An 8,235-nucleotide genomic window follows, 5' to 3' on the forward strand; every position below is an offset into this window, starting at 1 on the left:
GGGGTTTGGGCCGTTTGCAAAGATTCTCCTGAATGAGCTCTTGGTAGTGGCGGCATATAATGACTGGAACAGCAGCTGTGTCTTCGAAAATACTGGCCTTCAAATTGTGCAGTTGTGTTCCAGAAACATTGGCCTTCTTTGGAAGGTTTTCAGGGAACGAGCAATGAAATGTGCCTCAGTGAGAAGATGGGACACTGCCGAACTGCAAGGCATCAGTGCAGAAGACTGTTTTGTAGGGGTGCCTGTGAGACCCGGCAGCCTGTCCATTGCCCCTAGGGTTGCCAGCCTGCTGGCCGCAGGAGACATCCCATCCCCCACTCTTGTTGCCACTGCCACTCAATGGGTGGTGGGAGGAAATTCCCAGGCAAAATTGGGAGGTGGGAGTATGATCTGCGTCCCTGGCATGATGACTGCAAGTCCGGTACAACCTGGAAGCAATGCTGTCTTGCTGGCTGATATTCTGGCATTCACCCTAAGCTCTATGTTAAACCATAGAGTTTGGACCAAATGCCAGCACGTCACCCACTTATTATTTACATAGAAATTGCATATGTAAAATACAGGTGGAAATACAGGTGGAAGCTCAGGGGTTCTTCTGCTGCTGCTGACAGAAGTGTTCCATAGAAGCAGAAAGCTTGAAAACTTCTGTTTCAGAGGTACCAAATTTGATTTCGCGTTGAGCTACTGCAACTGGGGGCAGGATGCTTGCTTTGTATGTTCCACTTAGAGCCAAGCTAGAAGTGACAAATTACACTTGAATGGAAAGTGAACAAACTCACATGTATTCCTCCCTGTTCACTTGCACTCCACTTGCACTCCACATAGTGATCGAGTGGAGTTCAAGTGGAGTGCAAGTGAACAGGGAGGAATACATGTGCTCTGAATTAATATGCTCTTATCACCTTGAATACGGTAATCAAATGTTGTATGTGAATATGACTCAAAGTGGTGTTTTTGTATTGCATTTGGTTGGTGTTACTGGGACTGTATTATTTTTGCAGGGCTATAAGATGGGAACACAATCTCTGTTTCTGCAGAGCTGGTACAAACTGCGTCCTCACTAGGGGCCGAAAATCCCTGGGGCAGCATATTGTTTCCCAGAAGCCCTTGCAGTGGACCACGTTTCTCTCCGCTTGCCTGGCTAGATGGTCCATTTCCCACATGCATGGTCATTAACAGGCACGCACACATCAGCGCCTTGCCTGTCTGGTTAGTCTCATTGCCGCAGCTGAACACCAGATCCTCACTGGTGTGGGAGGGTTCCTGGCAGGGAAGCAGCAGCCCTGGAACACATCCTGCGCTCCTGGTTAGGCACTGCTGACTGGAGCCATTCTGAGGGACTGGCATCCGTTCTGTGGTTTATTCTTGTTTTCCTTGCAACCAATATTTGCACTCTTCCATCTCATTTTAACCACGACTTCCTCGCTTGCCCCTTAATAAACAGGTCCTTGAGTTTTGTTACGTTGGGGCTGAAATGATGCAGGTTTCTTAACAGGATTGATCAGAGGTGAAACTGAACTATAGAACAAACGCATTCAAACGTGCTGCCCTTCACCTGTGCCCTGACGCCCTTCGAGACAGCAGGAATTTTAGTACCAAATCTAGTGCATGGGGTAAAGGAAGCAGAGCCCTCCCCGTGCCCTGGCTCACCTCCCCCCTTACCTCAGGCCGAGGGTTGCCAGCCTCCAGGTGGGGCCTGGAAATCTCCCTGATTTACAGCTGATCGCCAACCTACAGGAAAAGGCCAGGAGCAAACGGCTGCTTTGGAAGGTGGACTCGAAGACCTTACACGCTGCTGAGGTCCCTCGCCTCCTCAAACCCCACCACCTCCAGGTTCTCCCCCCAAGTCTCCAGAAATTTCCCAAGCTAAAGTTGGCACCCCCACAGGCCTTTTCCTCCAAGCAGGGTTATTTTATGAAAAACCTGGAACTCCACAGTGCTATGACAGCGCTGTCGGCATGGAACTCACCCTGTGCCAGGTCCCTGTGTGTGTACCACCATCCTTGTCATAACATCAAAAACTTGCCTGGCTTTTCCAAGGGAAGGGGTCCCTGTGGACTAGAATGGTTTTGAGACATTGGCAAATACTCATAGGTGGGGGGCGGGGGGGGGCGCTAGGCTTGTCTTGGGCACGGAGTGGAGAAATGTGTGTGCTCAGTCAGTGTCTTGAGAGGAGCCTGGATGAATCCCTTTCCTTTTCAAAGGATTATTGGCCTTTTTACATTGGCAGTCGTCACACGAGCCCTTATTTCATCCGTTTTGCACTAGAAACCGTTTCTTCTGTTATCGTTATTAGAACGGATTCTCCCATCTTTCGACAACTGCTTGCGCTTCCAGTCAGTCACATTAAAAGGGAAAAGCGCAATTCAATGGTCAGTCAAAGTGCCTCCAGAAACAGGGTCCTAAAATCCCGCCTCTTTTAAAAAAAAATTTTCGCATATTTGCGCTATATCACTCTTCTATTATACCAATGTTGTGCTGGGCCAACTCCAAAGCCAACCGTGATAGGTAGCAGAGGCTTCCCGCCCATGGCAGAATAGCGCTATAGTGCTATAGCGCTATAAGGCTGACGTTTTTGGGGGGGAAATTTCTTTGAGGCTTAATTGCGGGTCGCGCTGGGGCTTGTGGGAGTGTAGGGCAGGAGAATCAGTGTTAGGTGAGACAGATGATCAGGGAGAGTGAGTGTTTTGGTGTTGCAAAGTGTTCATAGTCGATCCAGGGCATTCACATGGAAGTGGCTAAAGACGACATAAAGAGTCACAAAGCGTGAATTGGGGAGAATGGCGAAATCGCACGAGAGCTGGAATAAGGTGAGCATTCAGCGGGAGATGGCACTAGTTTGGCGCTTAATTTATGGCCATGTGACGACGGCCATTAGCTAACAGAATATAATTATGGCATGACTTTAGCTTTTGAACAGATTTTTGTGGCATGGCACCTTTTTTCTACATGGAAGCAAATTTTTTAAAAGCCTTCGATTCTGATATTGGGGCTGGCTGGAAGAGAAGTGAGTTGGGGTACAAACTAGAGGAAGTAATTTTGGGGAAAGGAAAGCTCAACTCCCCTCACTTGTGTACCACATTTGAAGCTAAAATTAGATGTCTCCGGACTCCACTTTAGGCATAAATAGGACAGATGCGTGAAATTTAAGTCTGTCCCTGAGAGTGCAAAAGGTGAGCTCATATGTTCCGGCTGTTCTTTTGTATAACAGTTGCTTTTTTCTCAAACTGGAGCCAGTTTGGTGTATTGGTTAAGAGTGGCAGGGCTTTAAGCTGGAGAATCGAGTTTGGTTCCCCATTCCTCTGCTTGAAGCTAGCTGGGTGACCTTGGGTCAGTCACAGCTCTCTCAGAGCTCTCTCACGCCCACCCACCTCACAGGGAGATTGTTGTGAGGATCATAACAACACACTTTGAAAACCACTGTGAGTGGGCGTTAAGTTGTCCTGAAGGGCAGTATATAAATCAAATGTTGTTGTTATACCTATCCTTCATAATTCACTGCCCCAAGCTTTATCTTTTGGTGTTGCCTTTAAATATTGTTAGTGGGAAGTGCAGGATTCGGTTCCTTTGCTAGAAGTTAAATCTCCATGTGGTGTGAGTAGGGTTGCCAGCCTCCAGGTAGTGGCTGGAGATCTCCCAGATAGAGTTGCCAGCTGTAAGTTGGGAAATTCCAGGAGATCTGGGGGTCAAACCTGGAGAAACCTGGAGAAAGTAGGGTTTGGGGAGGGAAAGGACCTTGGCATGGCATAATTCCATAGAGTCCACCCCCCAAAGTAGCCATTTTCTCCAGGTGAACTGATCTCTGTGGCCTGGAGACCAGTTCTAATTCCAGGAGATCTCCAGCCACTACCTGGAGGCTGGCAACCCTAGTTGCCATGCCTGTTCGGTTCCTTCACTAGAAGTTAAATCTCCAGGTGGTGTGAGTGGATACATCTTGTACACACGTATACATGCAGGGGAATGAATCCGAGGGCGCCATGCACTGCTCACGTCACTCTTTGAGTACACTGCCACTGCTACAGAGCAGAACGGAGCCTCCAAAGCATAGCCTAAGCCAAGCTAAGCGAGTAAGGTCTGGTCAGTGCTCATGGGTAGACTATCCAGGAATTGTATGTAGAAGGAAGTAAGTCTATCCAGCTGTTGGAGGACATGCCTGTCCACTGCGCCGCCCCCCCCCCTCCCCGGATCTCTTTAATCAAAAGAGCAATTCCATCTTGGTTTTGAAATTAATGCAGAATAATAAGCTACTCTTGAAGAGTATCCAGGTGGCAGCAGGCGTGAAGGAGTTCTGCAGCCACCCCACAGATGGAACTTCGGGGTTTGCAAACAACTTGCTTATTTTCATCTGTGAAATGGTGGGGCTGGGGAGGGAAGCTGGTAGCATGAAAGGACGTGGCTTAGTACGGAACCAAACACAGCTCTTCAAAAAAGAAAATCAAATTCTCAAAGTAAGATATATTGGAGAGGTAGATGGGAGGCTAGAATAACCAGTAGCTGGAGACCCTGGCAGGAAAAGAGCTTCATGAGGGTTTCTTAGAGCCTCTCTACACAAGACATCTTACATGGGGACACTCGAGTGACTCTGGGCCAAGCTATACATGACGAATGACGCTTGAACAGCAAGTGTATTTCTCCCTGTTCACTTGCCCTCCACTCGATCCACTTGCTGTTCAAGTGTCATTCGTCATGTGTAGCTTGGCCCTTACTTTCTGTGTGGTCTTATATTCAAGTGTATTCTGTCTCCCTAGCAGTGCACATGTATTCACTATGGGAGAACATGTGTAAGATCTTTCACTTGAGCATCCCTGTGTAAGATGTCTTGGGTAGAGAGACTCTTAGAGATGCTTAACAGAAGAATCCAAATGTGAACCATGCGCATATTTTGCCAGCACGCTAAAGCGATCGTGCAGGGGGTTCCTCTATATATTTATGACTTATTCCTAAGAAAGGACTCACAACAGCCAGTGTTCAGGGCAATGGAAACTCTTTGGATTGTCAATCAGTAACTCAATTGTCAGAAATGCTAAACTGTATAGTTTCATAGATCCAAAGGAGTTAACCATATTAGTCTGCAGTCATAATACAGTAAAGCAGAGCTTTTTTCTGAGAAAAGAGGTGGTGGAACTCAGTGGGTTGCCCTCGGAGAAAATGGTCACATGGCTGGTGGCCCCGCCCCCTGATCTCCAGACAGAGGGGAGTTGAGATTGCCAAGCGGCGCGGAGGGCAATCTCAGTCCCTTCTGTCTGGAGATCAGGGGGCGGGGCCACCAGCCATGTGACCATTTTCAAGAGGTGCCGGAACTCCGTTCCACCACGTTCCAGCTGAAAAAAAGCTCTGCAGTAAAGAGTCCTGTAGCACCTTTAAGACTAACCAACTTTATTGTAGCATAAACTTTTGAGAACCACAGCTCTCTGATGATGTATCTGACGAAGAGAGCTGTGGTTCTCGAAAGCTTATGCTACAATACAGTTGGTTCGTTGTATAGTTTCAGTGATGCGAACGGGCGTTCTTCTACTGCCTCTTTGTTGATACCTTGCTCTGAGCGTTGACATCATTTGGCTCTTTATGATTGCCATCCCTACACTAGCACCTCTGGAAGATTCCTCCCCCCAAGTTTTTATAGTACTTCAAAAAACCTGTACCATATGTTCGTCCAGAGATGATGATGGAGAAAAGGTGCTCGTTTGCCGCTCTGCACGCTATGAACTACGTTCCTTCTGCCTTCTTCCTCTGGCCCCACTTGCGAATTCTTTCGATATCTGAGGAATCTCAGTCCTATGAGTCAACACACTGGGGTTGGGCTCCCCCCCAGCCCCGTGCTGGTTTTACTGCAGCAGGACCAAGCCTGGCAACTCTGCCATGTGCAAAGGTCACTCTTCAGCCCCAGAACACCAGCCCAGGCGAGGATGGAGCTTATTGCTTGCGCTTTGACAAGTGGAACAAGATTTTAAATGTCTAAGACTCCCGATAAGGAAATAACACCACATGTCTACAAATACACACCGCAAAAAGGACTCTTCCAAGCCTTGGACCCCCCCCCCCTCCCCATGCACACAGTTAAAGAACTTAAAAACATGCCTACCATTCATGTGTGGGCATGCATATCTGTCGCTCTGCCTTTTGTTCCAGCTTCCCGGAGGTCAGATTTTGAAAAGTTGTAGCCAGTGAGTTTATGGGCACTGTCATTCTGCCAGAACACAAAAAAAGGTACAAGACATGATACCAGCCACAGAAGTCTCAGCCTTCTAAGAAGTTTGGCTTTCCTTTAAAAAAACAGAGCAAGTTTCTAGCCCCCACCCCACCCACCCCGGTAGTAAAAATATCAAGTAAATAGGCAATGCTGGCTGAAGTTCAGACAGAGCAGATTGCTGGCTGAGGAAGATTCCTCAATGGTAGTGGGGGGTGAGGCTTCAGTGCTACATATACCCCAATGCTTCCCCCATGATAAGAAAAACCAGAATTGTTCAAAGCACTATACATTGCAGAACAATAAATAAGGAAGCATGCAGATTTGTACACACCACATAATTTACACAGGTTGCAGAATGCATAATTTTTCTTGACACAGAATTTGAGTTGCCTGATGGCAGAATTTTACATTTTCATAGCATGGATTTAGGGTGGCCAGCCTCCAGGTGGTGGCCAGAGATCTCCCGGAATTACAATTGATCTCCAGGCCGTAGAGATCGGTTCCCCTGGAGAAAATGGCTACTTTGGAATATGGACTGTATGGCATTATACCCTGCTGAGGTCCCTCCCCTCCCCAAATGCTATCCTCTCCTGGATCCACCCCCAAAATCTCCCGGAAATTCGTCTCCTGGAACTGACGACCCTATTGGATTACACAGCAGCACTATGCAGCTTAAGCCTGTACTTGTTGACTGAGTAAACCCTACCAAATTCAATAGAACTTATTCCCAAGTAGCTGTGCATAAGTCAACAGCCCTAGGCTCACTTGCGCCCTGTGTTGTCCACCAGTCTCAGGATTCCAGTGCGACGTGGCATTCAGGACCTGGCAACTCATGAGTGGAAGAACTATTAAGCTGCACTAGCATTGCCTCCTCCCAGTTAGGAAATTCTGGGAGAATTGGAGGTGGAGCCTGGGAAGGGTGTAGTTTAGGGAGAGGATGGACCTTAGCAAGGTATACTGTTGTAGAGTCCACCCTCCAAATCAGCCATTTGCTCTGTAGTCTGGAGATCCATCGTAATTCCAGGAGATCTCCAGGCGCCGCCTGGGAGTTGGCAGCCCTAACCATTGTACAGCTGTCTGTAACTTGCCAGACTCCCAGATTGTAGTTTAGAGGCCCCACTGTTTGAATGACAAACACATGGCTTGTATCAGCAGTTCCTGGTGCTTGGGAAAGGGTCCATCTTATAGACATTATACTGTTGCTCTTGGATCAAAAAGATGGGGAACTAGATAAAGAGCTAAAGAAGGTTTCTTGTCGTTCTTCCTTCCAGAGGTTTCCTGAGCTGGTTCCCTCCCGCTTCCTGTTTTTCATTCAACCTGTCCCCGTTCTCCTGATAGAAACCATCTTTTCCCTCGGCTGGTTCTCATTATGATACTCCTTGAAAAGGCTGCCCAGAAATATTTTATGTAATGTTGTCCCAATAAATTCATGACACGAGGCACACACAGCTGCGCTTAGCAAGGGACATTCCCGGCATGTCACTTTTGTTGTGTGCTTGACTTGAGAGGTGAGGTATGGAAGAAGAAGAAGAAGAAGAAGAAGAAGAAGGTGGGGTCTGCAGGCTCTAATAGGGTTACCAGCCTCCAGGTAGTGGCTGGAGATTTCCCAGAATTATGACTGGTCTCCAGGCCACAGAGATTGGTTCACCTGGAGAAAATGGCTACTTTGGGGGGGGGGAGACTGTATGGAATTATGCCATGCCAAGGTCCTTCTTCTCCCCAAACCCCACTTTCTCCAGGTTTCTCCAGGTTTCACCCCCCAGATATCCAGGAATTTCCCAACTCGGAGCTGGCAACCTTAGGCTCTAAGGGCCAAACCAGCCATGGCCTGGCAGCCCTTGTGCACCTAAAAATAGAGTTTTCAAGATCACGGGGAGTTCCAGACCTCAGTTTGGCCTTAAGGATGGAATTGGAACAGGTCAAGGCACTAATTGATTATATTCTGGGAAAGGGTGGGAGGGAAAGGCCAAAAGTAAACTCAGAGTAAGCGAGGATGGAGGGGCATGTCTGTAGATCTATGAAAAGCAGGTGATTTCTGTGACAGG

The sequence above is a fragment of the Eublepharis macularius genome, chromosome 19, assembly GCF_028583425.1.
Source record: "Eublepharis macularius isolate TG4126 chromosome 19, MPM_Emac_v1.0, whole genome shotgun sequence".
NCBI classification, from domain to species: domain Eukaryota; kingdom Metazoa; phylum Chordata; class Lepidosauria; order Squamata; family Eublepharidae; genus Eublepharis; species Eublepharis macularius.